The sequence below is a fragment of the Narcine bancroftii genome, chromosome 3, assembly GCF_036971445.1.
Source record: "Narcine bancroftii isolate sNarBan1 chromosome 3, sNarBan1.hap1, whole genome shotgun sequence".
In the NCBI taxonomy this organism is placed as follows: Eukaryota; Metazoa; Chordata; class Chondrichthyes; order Torpediniformes; family Narcinidae; genus Narcine; species Narcine bancroftii.
In genome coordinates this window covers 31,394,271-31,413,116 of record NC_091471.1, presented here as the reverse complement: position 1 = coordinate 31,413,116, position 18,846 = coordinate 31,394,271, and positions in this window count along the sequence as shown.

Here is an 18,846-nt window from a genome sequence, read left to right as displayed (position 1 = left end):
AAATTTAAATTCAGATTTCAGACTTATTGTCAGGGTACATACATGACATCACATACAACCTTGAGATTCTTTTTTTCCCAGGGTGAGGCTGAATCACCACTTATTGGTAGTGCAAAAAAAACTGTACACAGGTAAACAAATGAAGAAATGTAAATAAAAACTGACTGCAATACAGAGAGGAAAGAAAAAATCAATGAAGTGCCAAAGTGCTTACCATTCCTCACTCAATATGGTCTGGTGAGGAAATCAAGGATCTAGTTACACAATGGAGTGTTGAGTCCCAGGTCTTGGAGTTTGCTGATCAGTTTTGAGAGAATAATGATGTTAAATGCCGAACTGTAGTTGGTAAAAGTAACTGTTAAAGCATTAAATATATTGGGCACAATGCTCTCCTGTTAGCATATCATTCTATTATTGGCCTTGACATCATACATATTTATGGGGGTAAGGCTCTTCATTGCTAATTTCAGGCAAGTGCATTTTTAAGATGACCACCACATAACATAAAAACTTGACTCCTTAATTAATAAGGTTACAAAATTCACCTTAATTGACCCATGATTATGAAGCAGTCCATAAGCGTAGTCAGAACTCCGTCCCACCAGCAAAGCATGACTGCAAGGAGAGCTCAGTTCCTCGCACCCGCATGTACCAGCAGAGGTCTTCCATCTATTTCAGGTACTCAACGCCAATTGACCTATGTCCCCCTCACCCTTAACCTTGCTATCTTCTACTCCACCAATGTCTCTGTCACGAGCAGACTTACTAATCAGGCCTCCTACCAGGTGGTATCTAAGCACACGTCCTTGAGGCGTGGATGCTTTGATTGACAGCCTCGCTGACAACACAGGGGCACCTCAAGGTTGTGTGCTTAGCCCTCTGCTTTACTCTCTCTATACTTACGATACTGAGGCTAGGCACAGACCAAATGCCACCTACAAATTTGCCAGTGATGCCACCATTATCAGCAAAAAGCACAGAACAGCAATAAGGAAACATACAGGCATGAGATAGATCAGCTAGTGGAGTGGTGTCACAACTACAACCTTGCACTCAACTTTAACAAAGCCAAGGAACTGGTTGTGGACTTCAGGAAAGGAAAATCAGGAGAACACGGACCAGTCCTCATCGAAGGTTCAGCATTGGAAAGGGTTGAGAACTTCAAATTCCTGGCTGTCAGCAGTTCTGAAGAATTATTCTGGGGTCTTTGATTATTGATGCAATTTTGAAAAAGGCTCGCCAGCAGCTATACCTCATTAGGAGTGTGAGGAGATTTTTTGTGTCACCAAAGACTCTTACAAATTCCCACAGGTGTACCAGGCAGAGCATTCAGAGCCTGGTATGGAGGTGCCAATGCACAGAACTGGAAAATGTCCACAGAGAGTCATGAATTCGCCCAGTGCCATCATGAGCATTAATCTCCACTCCATGAAGGACATCTAAAAGATGCTGTGTCTCAAGAAATCAGCCTCTTTCATCAAGGGCCTTCACCACCCAGCTGGGCCTTCTTTTCACTCCTACCATCGGGAAGGAGGTACAGGAGCCTAAAGATGAACACCCAATGGCACATAAGCAGCTTCTTCCCCTCCACCATCAGATTTCTAAATGGACAACAAACCGCAGATGCTACCTCACTTTTTTTTCTCTTTAGTGCACTAATTTTTAAAAAAATGTAATTTATGGCAATATTTGCACATGTAATGGAGCTGCGAAGCAACGAAGTTCATGAAAATAAATTCTGATTCCACATTCTGATCCAAATCATTTGTATATATAAGGAACTGCAATGGTCCGAGCACAAATCCCTGTGGCTCTCGGTTATCTCAGATCCCCATCATCTGCAGCATTTTACCTTCAGGCATCTTTAGTCACAAGTCAAAATAATCATCCTTTACAAAGTCAGGAATTGAGAGATGGCTGAATTTTCACAGCAGCCCTGTAACTTCAACTCACCTTAAGTTAGACAAATTACAGAAAAATAACTCGTATTTGAATCAGGAAGGGTTAACGTGAATGAAGGATAACAGTGAAAGGTATGTAATCCAATCTGTAAAACTGCAGATCGGTCAATAACTTATTATTATTGACCAATTATTTCTGTGCCTCGATCTTTGCATGCTACTCACCTCCTTTCCCAAAACAGTGCATTGGTCAATAACCAATTAGTATTTTATGACAAAGTATAAGTGGTGTTGGAAATAGAGGTTAGTGGCTACACTGATGCCAGGGTTCTTAGATTATTTTTTTTAAATGGCGCTGCTAGTACTGTATGTTTTGAACACTGTCAATTTTTACAGCCGTGCTAATTAGGCTTACTTAACAGTTGTTCATTTACATTAAAACATGATTATTTCCCACATTAGGGTGATGAATCATGGTGAAGAAAATTGAAACTTAATGAATGGAGCAGTCAATGCAAATTGTATGCACATTATTGTTTTCCCTTCCCTTAAGCTCCCTTTCCCCCCCCCCCCAGATAAGGTCCCACGTGTGCGCGTCAAACAGGTTAGCAAAGAGTCTGACCAGAGAACCTCTGAAATAGTTCTCAACAGACACATTTTGCAGAAGAGAAATGTTCTGCTCCCATTTCAATGCAGTTAACTCAGAGTGGATAGGGGGCAATTGGTAAAATAAAACCTAACAGATGAGATGTAATTCATCTGGACAAGTAGGCAAATAAGAGTTATGGTCAACACTGACCCAAATATTTTGTGTCATTGATGTGATCTGAAAAGCATGGGCCCATGTGTTAATTCTAGATTACCTTGCAGAAGGCTTGTTTTTCACAAAAAGCTACATAGACTTAGTCAGGTATGTAATCTAGACTGAGGGGTGGGGATATTGTGAGCTTGTTTCTTAAAGTTCTCTGGCTTTGTTTAGGTTGGGTCATATTCCTGGACATCGATGTGTATTCAGTATCAGATAAACAGGTGTGGTTTTCTCAATAGTTAGGTGCAAAGATTCTTAAATGGATTGAGAAAATTCTGCATCCAAGAAAGAGCCCAGGCAAGTGGACACCATCAATGAATGCAATTAATTTGTTACTTTCTTCTTGCTACATTTTTTTTGATCCTGGCTAGAAAAAAAAATGCATACAACAACGTAGTAATATATCTGTCTGAGGTCTAACAAAATAATTGTCAGACAATTTTAACCTGATGACCATTTCTGCACTTTAGATTTCATCCAAGAGAAGGCAGAGATCGAGAGATTCTTGATCTGCAAGTGATTGAAAGGTTGACAATGAGTAGATGGGAATATGGAACTGGTGATATAATCATATCAGCCATGATCTTAATGAAAGTAAGAACAGGCTTGTGGGCCTGAGTAGCCTCCTTCTCTTCCAAAGTGGTTTGCTTGTATGTGCCCAGCTATTGACATATTGGTGGCAATATTTGTCACAGGACGAGCACAAGATAAGTGTTCTTTCTCAGACTCTGCGGCTCATATGGATATTCAGTGAGTGAATTCTAAACCAAGACATGATGCTGATCAAGTGTTCAGTTATCCTGCTGGGTGACACAGTTAGCATAGCGGTTAGCGTAACGCTGTCTCAGCACCAGCATCCCAGGTTCAAATCTGGCACTGTCTGTAAGGAGTTTGGACATTCTCCCCACGTCTGCGGGGGTTTCCTCTGGGCGCTTCAGTTTTCTCCCACCCCTTCAAAACATACAGGAGTTGTCAGTCAATTAGGTGTAATTGGAGGGCATTGATTCATGGGCCGGAAGGGCCTGTAACTGCGCTGCATGTCTAAATTAAAAATTTAAACACCTCCTGCACTAATGCATATGAATACACACCCCAGTTTGAATATAAAAAAACTACCAGTAAATTGCAGCAAGGAAAAGACCTCTTCTGAATTGTAAATACGGCAAATTGTAGTTGCTCTCAGCAGAATTTTCAACCCTGTTTTGCCTTAATGTATTTTAAAATTAGCCCATTCTTGGAATGTTTTGTTGAGAGCTGTATCACTATAAAGTGTTTTCTAAACATCCGATCTTAATTAGGCAAAATATATCTGCTGAAGGAAGAAAAACCGACAGATAAAAAGAAAATACGAGAGTCCTGTGAATTCAGATCTTTAAAACCCTCAAGTTGTGCATTCCTGGAAGATTATTCATCAGCCTTGAAATGGGGCTTCAAGTGGCCTTCGTACCTAATGCTACTTAATTTACATTCCTGTCGTTTAATTTGCTTCCATAATACTCACCTCAGGGAAGGAGTTATTGAAGAAAAAGGAATATCTAATTTAATTCATCAGAGGGAAAAAAGGAGGTTAACAAGGAAATCATTTTTTTTTGCAGAAGTACGTTAGGCATCTTCTTTTACATAAGAGCCTAGTGATCAAAGCAGGATTATGTCAAGGCAAAGAGATACAATAGGATTACCATCAGGGTCAGGATGGGTGTTTTGTAAAGTGAATTTGCCTGCTAGAAGTAGCAGTGGCATAGCATTAAAGTAATCCCGGATCCTGTGTCAGACAAATCATCACCCAGCCTATTTCCTTCAGCAAGCCTCAGCCACATCAGAAACGATGAACTAGCAACCTTGGCCCTGGCTCTTTAATCGTACAGTGACAGGGCAAGAATAATTCACAGGTCGAGCTAATCAAAGGTGAAAAGAGAGAATCAGTAAACGTCGTATCCTTTTGCCACTTTCATCAATCCGGCTAACTGAATTTGAGCTAAAGCTCGGCAAATTTTCTGGGAAGGAAATTAATATGTAACACATCTGGGCCTTGCACAGGCCCCTGAAATTGGAAAAGTCTGCGTTATATCAAAGGGCGATTATTTGTAAGACAATTGTAGCCTACTGGATAATCAGTAAAACACTGCTGTGATCTTTCATGCGATGGCAGTATGACCTAACAGGCTCAGGGTAAAAGAAATTTCTCTTTCTTCCAATTTTATCGGCAGAACTATTCTCTGTTTGCCATTTCTGTTCTCCCTCCATGAGATACAGTCAATTCAATTACCTCAAAAGGTTGATACATATTCAGGGCATGAAGGCACAAGGGAAAGCCAGCACACAAAGAGAAAGAGAGAGAGAGAAAAAGAAAGAAATCCACATTTATTCAATAATAAGTTTCATTTGAAGAAGCTTTGAAAACAATTCTATCTCGAATTTGTCCCTGTCAGATTGCATTACCAACAAATGAAGTAAATATAAAATATCAATTCAATTTCAATAAGAGTCCTTGAATAAAAACACATGAGGGCAGAATTTACTAAATCATAACATTTGAGGGGACCCAAGTGGCTTCCAAATATTTTACAGGCAGGAGTAATGAGATACAGAGCGCTGAATGCTAATTCATTCAATTTCACCCTTTTCACTCACACCTGTTCCTTTATAACATTATTTTCTACAGTTCCAAATCACTGTTGATGGCAACTTGTGACAAGAAGATCCCAGGCCGCCTGCCTTTGTGAGACTCCAGCTGCTTGCTGTGAGAACTAGAGTTTAGTTAAATGTCACGTGAACTAAGATACTATGAAAATCATCGTTTTGCGTGCTATCCAGGCATTACACAAAATGTCATCTCTCCCCAGCATTATTTTGCATTTATAAAATTCAGAGAAATCATGAAAAATGAAAAGTAACAGGATTAATCCTTTGCGGAGATATCAATAAATTGCATATCAAGTAACTGGACAATTCTGGGAGGGCACCGATAAATTGGGGAATTTAGGGAGGGTATGATCTCTGTAAACTGAGAATTAGGGGAGCAGGCCCACTAAATGGGAATGAAGAAAAGATTATATCAGGAATCAGAATCAGAATTTATTGTCATGAACATGTCATGAAATTCATGGTTTTGTGGCAGCAAAAATAGTGTAAATATTTCTATAACCCGCATTTCAAACTAAATAAAATAGTGCGAGAATAAAAAAGAGATAAAAGTAGTGTCTGTTGTTCATTGAATGAGAGGAGGTGTCTAATAAATGGGGAAATGGGGCGCTGGTTACTGGGGAATGATGGGAATCCATTTGTAAATGGTAAATTAGGGAGGGCAGCAGTAAATGGAAGAGTGAGAGATGATTCCAGTAAATTTGGAATCAAGGAAGTTTTCGCATTAAAGACAGAATTAGGGCAGGACCACAACAACTGGGGAAAGGTCCCAATTTATGGAACATTAGCAGAAGTCACCAGCAAATTGAGAATTAAGAGATGTTTCCAATAAATGGGGAATAAGGAGAAGGTCAATGGGTTCTATGTGAAGACATGTGGACACATGGGAATCCCAAATGCAAGAAGAATAAGTACAGTTAGAAGGTGCAAGTAAATGGGGAATTAAAGTTGAATTCCAGTGACTGAAGGTTGTTCCAGAGTATGTGGAATTTAGTAGAGGCCACTGTAAATGGAGAATTAGGTGATTACCCTTAAATGGAGAATTATTGGAATGTCCCAATTTATCATATATTTGGGATTGATCTATAAATAGGGAAATTAGGGTGAATAGCGAATTGAGTAACAACAGTGAATGGAGAAGGTCACAGAGGAATGAAAGGAGGACAACAGCAAAGTGTACACACAGGGGGAAGGGCTGAATGACGTCTTGTGACTCCAATGTCATATGTTGGATTGCTCCCGTGCATAAATGTTCCACGTTGCTTCTCGTTCACAAACAGGAAAGGACACTGAATCATATGATCAGATGTTCAGAAACTTAGTGACAGATGCAGAGTAGCGTATGCTATAGAGTTGGCATTGATATGTGAAGATGTTGCTAAATAATTGTTACTTAACAGAACTTAATAAACATCAAGATGAGGAGTATTTTGAAGGATTCTGACAGCACAGTTGGCAATAGATGGTTAGCGCAACTCTGTTACAGTGCCAGCGATCAAGACTGGGGTATGAAGCCCGCACAGTCAGTATGGAGTGTTCGTTTTCCTTGTGTCTGCATGGGTTTTCCCCGTGGCTCTAGTTTCCTCCCACCGTTTGAAATGTACCGAGGTTTGTGGGGTAATTGGGGGTAAGTTGGGCGGCACGGACTCGTGGGCCAAAATGGCCTGTTACCGTGCAAACTGTTTCTTCAGGTCATGTGGAAGTATTAGTAATGAAATATTTTGCATCAAATAGTCACCCCTCAAAAACTTAATCAGATGTAAGTTGGAGAGTGGAGGCATCGGCCACAAGATTTCACTGATTGATCAATGCCATCAAAAATACGTGCATATAATAATTAGTTACTCTGGGAGGTGATAAGATCGAAATTCAAGTTTCCTTTATTGTCATGTACTAATACATCAAATGTGATAATCCACAAAATTTGTCAACTTTTGCATGCCATAAAGGCACACCAAGAGGCACCTTTAGCATTGTCTGGAGCCCTCACCAAGAGGAGAATGAGAGCCAAAAGAGAGTTCCTTCAGTGACACCAAGTATCTGTGGATTCGCTGGCTGCACTCCCACAGCTTCCACACCCACACAGCCTGCTGCCTGATCCATTGATGAACTCAATCTCCCAGATCTGAACCTCTGATACAATTAGAAAGCTTCAGCACCTGAGGCCCATTCAGGAGCTTTGCCTTTGAAACCCCATAGAATCCATGTCCCAGTAATGCCAGTCTCCCACAGCATACAGCCTGGTGTGTGTCCTTCAGTCATGAACCCCTCACTGGCCCACTTCCTTGGTCACCTTCCCTGTAGGATTGTCTCAAAGGCATCTCCTCCTCTGTGTGTGGGGTGGGGTGGGGTGTTCTCACACTCTGATGCCCTTCTCTATCACAGTGATGCCTCAGTGCAAACCCCTCGTGGTCTGCTGCCAAGCATAGACGCCACCACTTGGGCACAGATATACCTCCATGGTTTCAAGATGTTAAAAACTACAATGAACAACTTTAACAGCCTGTTTAAAGTCAGTACAGGGCTATTGAAATCACAATTGGGCAATAGGACCCTGCAGAGGAGCTGTGTCTCTGTTTCCCGCACTCATTGGTCAACACAAGCACCAGTGCTGCCATTTCAGAAGCGCTCTTGCAGCACTGCCATATTTTCACTAATGTGATAACATACCTTCACTCTATTCTTCATGATCTTACGGTACCCTGAATTTCTATGTTGTAGTGCTCTATCAGTAACCACCAAGACTAGGCTGAGGGAACAATAGGTTTGATGTACAGAACATAGGAACATAGGAAGTAGGAACAGGAGTAGGCCAAAAATGGCCCATCGAGCCTGCTCCGCCATTCAATACGATCATGGCTGATCTAATTTATGACCTAACTCCACCTACCTGCCTTCTCCCCATATCCCCTAATTCCTCTATCATGTAAAAATTTATCTAACCAAATTTTAAATATGTCTAATGAGGCAGCCTCAACCACTTCCCTGGTTAGAGAATTCCAAACATTCACTACTCTCTGGAAAAAACTATTTTTCCTCATCTCTGTCCTAAATCTACTCCCCCGAAGCTTGCGACTGTGCCCTCTGGTTTTAGTTTTCCCGCCCAGCTCAAAAAACCTTCCTACATCTATCCTATCCATACCCTTCATAATCCTATATGTTTCTATAAGATCTCCTCTCATTCTTCTGAACTCGAGCGAATACAATCCTAGACGATTTAATCTTTCATCATAAGTCAACTCTTTCATCCCAGGGATCAACCTAGTAAACATCCTCTGGACCGTCTCCTTCCTCAAATATGGAGACCAGAACTGGACACAGTACTCCAGGTGCGATCTCACCAGTACCTTATACAGTTGGATAACTGTAGAACCTGTAGAAGGTGATGATGGGCTGCTATTGAGAGGAGTCACGTGATGGAGTAGTGGGCAGTAGGAGAAAACCAGCCCTCTCCAGAAGAACCTTGCTGGCCCAGATCCAGGTATAGGAATGGAGGAAAGGGAGACGTGGCTTAACCCAAGACCACAGGGGAGGAGTCATAGGATATGAGTCAGCTCCATACACACAGCAGTCAACAATAACTATATACAATGGAGGAAACATATCACCACACATGTGTACCAGTAGATTGTGCACAAAGAGCTCCCACCAATAACCAAATAATAACAAAATCATCCATTTTGATCTCGTTTGCTGAGTTTACAGGACATTTCTGGTATTTTTAAAAATGGAATATGACATAATTGCAATGTTTAAAAGGGGTTTGGACAGGAACTTGGACAGGAAGGGAATAGAGAGATATGGGTCTAATGTCGGCAAATATACAATGTATCCATAGATGAGCAAAAAAGGTTAGCCTGAACAAGTTGAACGTAAGGGCCTGTTCCTGCACTGTATACATCTGATTCTGAACATCCAGATGCTGGAAACAGAAGGCCATTGACCTGAATCGGTGACCTTGCTTCATTTTCCATCAATGAACACAGAGCAATTCTGCCCAACCTGCTGAGCCTTTCCTGCTTTTTCGGTTTCGGTTTCGGTTTCTGGCACTTTTGGTTCTTATGATTTTCTTCACCTGGTTCAGCTAATGTGGGCCTTGGCTTCCATGAGTCCTTAAGGAGTAGAAGGAGAAGCAGCCCATTCGTTCCTTGAAGTCTATCCTTTCATCTTATAAGATTATGGAAGTACCAGTTTCCAGTCCTCATTTGAATCCCAACTTACCCTTGAAGTCAAAATATCTATCAAACTCTCTCTTGGATAACCTCAGTGACACCAAAATCCCCTTGGTCAGAGAGTTTGAAAGACTGACATCCCTTGGGTGAAGAAATTTCTCCTCATCTTTAAGCTGAGTTGGGTTGAAAGATGTCAGAGTGTGGTGATGATGGGCTGCTATGGAGAGGAGTCACGTGATGGAGTAGTGGCCAGTAGGAGAATACCAGCCCTCTCCAGAAAAGAAGAAATAAAGTGAAGAAAATGCTCCCCTTGACCTGCTGAGTTTCTCCCGGACCCCTCCCCCTTGACCTGCTGAGTTTCTCCCGGATCCCCCTTTGACCTGCTGAGTTTCCCCAGGACCCCCCTTGACCTGCTGAGTTTCTCCCGGACCCCCCTTGACCTGCTGAGTTTCTCCCGGACCTCCCTTGACCTGCTGAGTTTCTCCCGGATCCCCCTTTGACCTGCTGAGTTTCCCCAGGACCCCCCTTGACCTGCTGAATTTCTCCCGGACCTCCCTTGACCTGCTGAGTTTCTCCCGGACCCCCCTTGACCTGCTAAGTTTCTCCCGGACCCCCTTTTCTTTCCGTGCCGGTGTCCCAGGACCTTTCCAGGGCAGTCTCCGCGCTCAAGACCGCGCTGGGATCCTGGTCAGCGGTGGAGGAGCAGGTGAGCGTGGCTAATCCCGATCCAGCCCACGCCACTCCTGAGATTGGCGGGGGGTTCCACCCTACCTGCCCTACCAGCCTCGCTCTCCACGTGTACTCCGGGCACCCGCTGCTGGTCCGGTGGGAAGGCGCAGGGCAGCCGGCGGCCGGCGCCCCCATCGTCCGGCAGGAGCCTCAATCTTCCCTTCGGCGTACCAACTCCATCTGCAGCTCCAAGAAATGCTGTGCCACTGGGGTTCCGGGCGCTGGGAAGCGGCCTTGGCTTCCCCTGACACTGGCCAGGCCACGCTGCGGTGGGGGGGGTGGGCGGGGGGACACGACAGCGTGTTTATAAAACCACCCACCACTACCAGGATTTTTCTCTCTCTCTCTCACCCTGGGACACAGCGGTTACTGTGCATGTGCTATACTGGCGCGGCGGCCAGCGGGCCACCTCTAATACAATTGTGTATTGATCTTTAGCAGCGTGGATTCGATGCTGTCGGCCTCTGCCATCTCGAGTACTTCGATGTTGGAGATGAAGTCGCTCCAATGAATGTTGAGGATGGAGCGGAGACAACGCTGGTGGAAGTGTTCTAGGAGCCATAGGTGATGCCGGTAGAGGACCCATGATTCGGAGCCGAACAGGAGTGTGGGTATGACAACGGCTCTGTATACGCTAATCTTTGTGAGGTTTTTCAGTTGGTTGTTTTTCCAGACTCTTTTGTGTAGTCTTCCAAAGGTGCTATTTGCCTTGGCGAGTCTGTTGCCTATCTCGTTGTCGATCCTTGCATCCGAAGAAATGGTGCAGCCGAGATAGGTAAACTGGTTGACCGTTTTGAGTTTTGTGTGCCCGATGGAGATATGTGGGGGGGCTGGTAGTCTGACAATAAATCATAAATGAAAACCAGGACAGACCTTACACACTAAATGTAAGGGCCAGAGAGACAGAGAGACCAAGTTGCAAATGACGATGAAGAGATTTGGCATGCTTGCCTTCATTGGTCAGGCCAGAGTGTACAGGAGTTGAGAGCTCATGTTACATTTAAACAAGAGATTGTTAAGATTGTTAATATGCATTTGAAGTCCAGTGTCCAGTTGTGCTCACCCAGCTATGGGAAGGATACCAGGGGTCGCGAGTTCCAAATGTCATTAGATATGGGGATAGTGCCGGAGGATTGGCGCATTGCGCATGTGGTTCCACTATTTAAAAAGGGTTCAAGGAGGAAGCCCGGCAACTATCGGCCTGTAAGTTTGACGTCTGTGGTAGGTAAATTAATGGAGAAAATTCTTAGAGATAGTACTTATAAACATCTGGATAGACAGGGTCTGATCAGGAGCACTCAACATGGATTTGTGGGAGGAAGGTCATGTTTGACCAATCTGATTGAATTTTTTGAAGAGGTGACTAGGAATGTGGATGAGGGTAGCGCAGTGGCTGTTGTCTATATGGACTTCAGTAAGGCCTTCGATAAGGTACCACATGGAAGGTTAGTTAAGAAGGTGCAGTCTTTCGGTATAAATTTTGAGATAGTCAAATGGATTGAACATTGGCTGAAAGGGAGAGGCCAGAGAGTGGTAGTGGATAATTGTCTGTCAGGTTGGAGGCCGGTGACCAGTGGTGTGCCTCAAGGATCTGTATTGGGCCCATTGTTGTTCGTTATATACATTAATGATCTAGATGATGGGGTGGTAAATTGGATTAGTAAATATGCAGACGATACTAAGATAGGTGAAATAGTGGATAATGAAGAAGGTTTTCAAGGATTGCAGAGGGATTTGGGCTGCTTAGAAAAGTGGGCTGAAAAATGGCAGATGGAATTTAATGCTGATAAGTGTGAGGTGCTTCATTTTGGTAAGAAGAATCAGAACAGGACGTGCGTAGTAAATGGGAGAGCATTGATGAATACAGAAGAGCAGAAAGATTTAGGAGTAACGGTACATCGTTCCCTGAAGGTAGAAACTCACTTGAATAGGGTGGTGAAGAAGGCTTTTAGTATGCTGGCCTTTATCAATCATTGCATGGAATATAGGAGTTGGGAGGTGATGTTCAGACTGTATAAGACGTTGGTGCGGCCTAATTTGGAGTTCTGTGTGCAGTTCTGGTCGCCTAATTATAGGAAGGATATAAACAGAGTGGAGAGAGTGCAGAGAAGGTCTACCAGAATGTTACCTACTTTTAAGCATCTAGAGTATAGGGAGAGATTGGACAGATTAGGTCTTTATTCTTTGGAGTGTAGAAGGTTGAGAGGGGATTTGATAGAAGTATTTAAGATTATGAAAGGGATAGACAGAGTGGATGTGGATAAACTATTTCCGTAAAGAGGAGGAAAGATTAAAACAAGAGGACATGAGTTAAGAATTAAGGGGCAGAGGTTTAGAGGTAACATGAGGGGGAACTTCTTTACTCAGAGAGTGGTAGACGTGTGGAATGAGCTTCCGGGAGAAATAGTGTCGGCGGAGTCAATTGTATTATTTAAGAAAAGGTTGGACAGGTATATGGATGAGAAGAAGATGGAGGGTTATGGGCATTGTGCAGGGAGGTGGGACTAGAGAGGGGTGTTTGGTTCGGTGCGGACTAGAAGGGCCTAATGGCCTGTTTCCGTGCTGTAAATTGTTATGTTATGTTATGTTTGATCAAGTTTTCATGTTTAAAGATAAATAAAAGCAATTTTTGTTTAAGTAACCTTTGTTTTGGTGAATATATATTACTGCTTGGTTTTGGGGTCCTCTGGGCTCATACCATTTTGGGGGCTCATTCTTTCGGATTGAAAATTGAAGTTTTGGGATCTTAAACTTTTGGAGTTTTTATTATTTATTAGTTAATTGTTTTTTTTTAAGCTAATTTAAAGCTGTTGTTACAACCATCATCTACAGAGCTGCAGAGCAAGAGAAAAGAGGAGCTGATGGTTATTTGTAAAGGATTAAAGCTGGCTGAACTTAAACATTGGAAGAGGAAAATACAAGTACAGAGAATTATTGTGAAATATTATATAGGTGAGGGAAAACTTGTTGAGAAAGACTTAGCTAATTTTCCGGAGGTTAGATCTTTTGAATTGCTATTGGAATTGGAGAAATTGAGGGTGGAAGGAATGAAGGGTGTTGGAGGCTGAGAAAAAGAGACAATATGAGGCAGACCAAGCTGCAAAACAAAGAGAGGAGGCTGAAAAACAGAGGATATGTGTCAGAGACAGCTGAAAAAGGGAAGGAGGAAATAGAAGGGGACAGAAAGTTTCAATTAGAGAAGTTAAAAATTGAGATGGAGGGAGGTAAGAGAATTGAGGCTGTAACTCGTGAGGACAGGTTTTTGGATAGTAGAGAAGTATTATTACCTTCGATAAGGTACCACATGGAAGATTAGTTAAGAAGGTGCAGTCTTTCGGTATAAATTTTGAGATAGTCAAATGGATTGAACATTGGCTGAAAGGGAGAGGCCAGAGAGTGGTAGTGGATAATTGTCTGTCAGGTTGGAGGCCGGTGACCAGTGGTGTGCCTCAAGGATCTGTATTGGGCCCATTGTTGAGGGATGATATAGAAACATTTGAAAAGGTTGGTGGAAGCTCAAGATGGCCAAAAGAAAAATGGCCTCTTATGCTCCAAAGTGTATTGAAAGGAAAAGCACAAGTTGCATCCTCTAGCTTGATTACAGAGCAAGTGGCAGATTATGACACTGTTAAAGAAGCAGTATTAAAAGCTTATGAGTTGGCTCCAAAAGCATATAGTTAAAAATTTAGGAGTTTGGTGAAAACACAGGACCAAACTGATATGGATTTTTCTCTCAGAAAATTTGTATGTATTGACAATTGGTGCGCATCAAAAGAAATAAATAATGATTTTGAAAGATTGAGAGAATTGATGAAATTAAAAGGTGTGTTCTAAATAAGAATAAATTATACCTGGATGAGAGAGATGTGGGGACGTGGCAGCAAATGGCTAGATTAGCAGATGAATTTGCCCTTATTCACAAAAATAAATTTCAGAAAAATAAGCATTTTCAGAGAATGAAATATGGAAGAGATTAGTAGGTTGTTCAGGAGGTTAATATGGAGCGGACTATTAAGCTTGATCAGGAGATTAGTATGGAGCAGACTAGTAAGCTTGTTCAGGAGGTTAATATGGAGCAGACTAGTAAGCTTGTTCAGGAGGTTAATATGGAGCAGACTAGTAAGATTGTTCAGGAGGTTAATATGGAACAGACTAGTAAGTTTGTTCAGGAGGTTAATATGGAGCAGACTAGTAAGATTGTTCAGGAGGTTCATATGGAGCAGACTAGTAAGCTTGTTCAGGAGGTTAATATGGAACAGACTAGTAAGCTTGTTTAGGAGGTTAATATGGAGCAGACTAGTAAGCTTGTTCAGGAGGTTAATATGGAGCAGACTAGTAAGTTTGTTCAGGAGGTTAATATGGAGCAGACAAGTAAGATTGTTCAGGAGGTTAATATGGAACAGACTAGTAAGCTTGTTCAGGAGGTTAATATGGAACAGACTAGTAAGTTTGTTCAGGAGGTTAATATGGAGCAGACTAGTAAGCTTGTTCAGGAGGTTAATATGGAACAGACTAGTAAGTTTGTTCAGGAGGTTAATATGGAGCAGACAAGTAAGATTGTTCAGGAGGTTAATATGAAGCAGACTAGTAAGATTGTTCAGGAGGTTAATATGGAGCAGACTAGTAAGTTTGTTCAGTAGGTTAATATGGAGCAGACTAGTAAGATTGTTCAGGAGGTAAATATGGAGCAGACAAGTAAGATTGTTCAGGAGGTTAATATGGAGCAGACTAGTAAGCTTGTTCAGGAGGTTAATATGGAACAGACTAGTAAGTTTGTTCAGGAGGTTAAAATGGAGCAGACTAGTAAGCTTGTTCAGGAGGTTAATATGGAACAGACTAGTAAGTATTTCAGGAGGTTAAAATGGAGCAGACTAGTAAGATTGTTCAGGAGGTTAATATGGAACAGACTAGTAAGAATGTTCAGGAGGTTAATATGGAGCAGACTAGTAAGATTGTTCAGGAGGTTAATATGGAGCAGACTAGTAAGCTTGTTCAGGAGGTTAATATCGAACAGACTAGTAAGTTTGTTCAGGAGGTTAATATGGAGCAGACTAGTAAGCTTGTTCAGGAGGTTAATATGGAACAGACTAGTAAGAATGTTAAGGAGGTTAATATGGAGCAGACTAGTAAGATTGTTCAGGAGGTTAATATGGAACAGACGAGTAAGTTTGTTCAGGAGGTTAATATGGAGAAGACTAGTAAGTTTGTTCAGGAGGTTAATATGGAGCAGACTAGTAAGCTTGTTCAGGAGGTTAATATGGAACAGACTAGTAAGATTGTTCAGGAGGTTAATATGGAAGAGACTAGTAAGATTGTTCAGGAGGTTAATATGGAACAGACTAGTAAGATTGTTCAGGTGGTTAATATGGAGCAGACTAGTAAGCTTGTTCAGGAGGTTAATATGGAGCAGACTAGTAAGATTGTTCAGGAGGTTAATATGGAACAGACTAGTAAGTTTGTTCAGGAGGTTGATATGGAGCAGACTAGTAAGATTGTTCAGGAGGTTCATATGGAGCAGACTAGTAAGCTTGTTCAGGAGGTTAATATGGAACAGACTAGTAAGCTTGTTTAGGAGGTTAATATGGAGCAGACTAGTAAGCTTGTTCAGGAGGTTAATATGGAGCAGACTAGTAAGTTTGTTCAGGAGGTTAATATGGAGCAGACAAGTAAGATTGTTCAGGAGGTTAATATGGAACAGACTAGTAAGCTTGTTCAGGAGGTTAATATGGAACAGACTAGTAAGTTTGTTCAGGAGGTTAATATGGAGCAGACTAGTAAGCTTGTTCAGGAGGTTAATATGGAACAGACTAGTAAGTTTGTTCAGGAGGTTAATATGGAGCAGACAAGTAAGATTGTTCAGGAGGTTAATATGAAGCAGACTAGTAAGATTGTTCAGGAGGTTAATATGTAGCAGACTAGTAAGTTTGTTCAGTAGGTTAATATGGAGCAGACTAGTAAGATTGTTCAGGAGGTAAATATGGAGCAGACAAGTAAGATTGTTCAGGAGGTTAATATGGAGCAGACTAGTAAGCTTGTTCAGGAGGTTAATATGGAACAGATTAGTAAGTTTGTTCAGGAGGTTAAAATGGAGCAGACTAGTAAGATTGTTCAGGAGGTTAATATGGAACAGACTAGTAAGAATGTTCAGGAGGTTAATATGGAGCAGACTAGTAAGCTTGTTCAGGAGGTTAATATGGAACAGACTAGTAAGTTTTTCAGGAGGTTAAAATGGAGCAGACTAGTAAGATTGTTCAGGAGGTTAATATGGAACAGACTAGTAAGAATGTTCAGGAGGTTAATATGGAGCAGACTAGTAAGATTGTTCAGGAGGTTAATATGGAGCAGACTAGTAAGCTTGTTCAGGAGGTTAATATCGAACAGACTAGTAAGTTTGTTCAGGAGGTTAATATGGAGCAGACTAGTAAGCTTGTTCAGGAGGTTAATATGGAACAGACTAGTAAGAATGTTAAGGAGGTTAATATGGAGCAGACTAGTAAGATTGTTCAGGAGGTTAATATGGAACAGACGAGTAAGTTTGTTCAGGAGGTTAATATGGAGAAGACTAGTAAGTTTGTTCAGGAGGTTAATATGGAGCAGACTAGTAAGCTTGTTCAGGAGGTTAATATGGAACAGACTAGTAAGATTGTTCAGGAGGTTAATATGGAAGAGACTAGTAAGATTGTTCAGGAGGTTAATATGGAACAGACTAGTAAGATTGTTCAGGTGGTTAATATGGAGCAGACTAGTAAGATTGTTCAGGAGGTTAATATGGAGCAGACTAGTAAGATTGTTCAGGAGGTTAATATGGAGCAGACTAGTAAGATTGTTCAGGAGGTTAATATGCAACAGACTAGTAAGATTGTTCAGGAAGTTAATATGGAACAGACTAGTAAGATTGTTCAGGAGGTTAATATGGAACAGACTAGTAAGATTGTTCAGGAGGTTAATATGGAAAAGACTAGTAAGATTGTTCAGGAGGTTAATATGGAACAGACTAGTAAGATTGTTCAGGAGGTTAATATGGAGCAGACTAGTAAGAATGTTCAGGAGGTGAATATGAAGCAGACTAGTAAGATTGTTCAGGAGGTTAATATGGAGCAGACTAGTAAGATTGTTCAGGAGGTTAAAATGGAGCAGACTAGTAAGATTGTTCAGGAGGTTAATATGCAACAGACTAGTAAGATTGTTCAGGAGGATAATATTGAACAGACTAGTAAGATTGTTCAGGAGGTTAATATGCAACAGACTAGTAAGATTGTTCAGGAGGTTAATATGGAACAGACGAGTAAGATTGTTCAGGAGGTTAATATGGAACAGACTAGTAAGATTGTTCAGGAGGTTAATATGGAAAAGACGAGTAAGATTGTTCTGGAGGTTAATATGGAACAGACTAGTAAGATTGTTCAGGAGGTTAATATGGAACAGACTAGTAAGATTGTTCAGGAGGTTAATTAGGAGCAGACTAGTAAGAATGTTCAGGAGGTTAATATGAAGCAGACTAGTAAGATTGTTCAGGAGGTTAATATGGAGCAGACTAGTAAGATTGTTCAGGAGGTTAATATGGAGCAGACTAGTAAGATTGTTCAGGAGGTTAATATGGAGCAGACTAGTAAGAATGTTCAGGAGGTTAATATGGAGCAGACTAGTTAGATGGTTCAGGAGGTTAATATGGAGCAGACTAGTAAGATTGTTCAGGAGGTTAATATGGAGCAGACTAGTAAGGTTGTTCAGCAGGTTAATATGAAGCAGACTAGTAAGATTGTTCAGGAGGTTAATATGGAGCAGACTAGTAAGATTGTTCAGGAGGTTAATATGGAACAGACTAGTAAGATTGTTCAGGAGGTTAATATGGAACAGACTAGTAAGATTGTTCAGCAGGTTAATATGAAGCAGACTAGTAAGATTGTTCAGGAGGTTAATATGGAACAGACTAGTAAGATTGTTCAGGAGGTTAATATGGAACAGACTAGTAAGATTGTTCAGGAGGTTAATATGGAACAGACGAGTAAGATTGTTCAGGAGGTTAATATGGAACAGACTAGTAAGATTGTTCAGGAGGTTAATATGGAACAGACTAGTAAGATTGTTCAGGAGGTTAATATGGAACAGACTAGTAAGATTGTTCAGCAGGTTAATATGAAGCAGACTAGTAAGATTGTTCAGGAGGTTAATATGGAGCAGACTAGTAAGATTGTTCATGAGGTTAATATGGAGCAGACTAATAAGATTGTTCAGGAGGTTAATATGGAGCAGACTAGTAAGATTGTTCAGGAGGTTAATATGAAGCAGACTAGTAAGATTGTTCAGGAGGTTAATATGGAGCAGACTAGTAAGATTGTTCAGGAGGTTAATATGAAGCAGACTAGTAAGATTGTTCAGGAGGTTAATATGGAGCAGACTAGTAAGATTGTTCAGGAGGTTAATATGGAGCAGACTAGTAAGATTGTTCAGGAGGTTAATATGGAACAGACTAGTAAGATTGTTCAGGAGGTTAATATGGAACAGACAAGTACGATTGTTCAGGAGGTTAACATGGAGCATGCTAGTAAGATTGTTCAGGAGGTTAATATGGAGCAGACTAGTAAGATTGTTC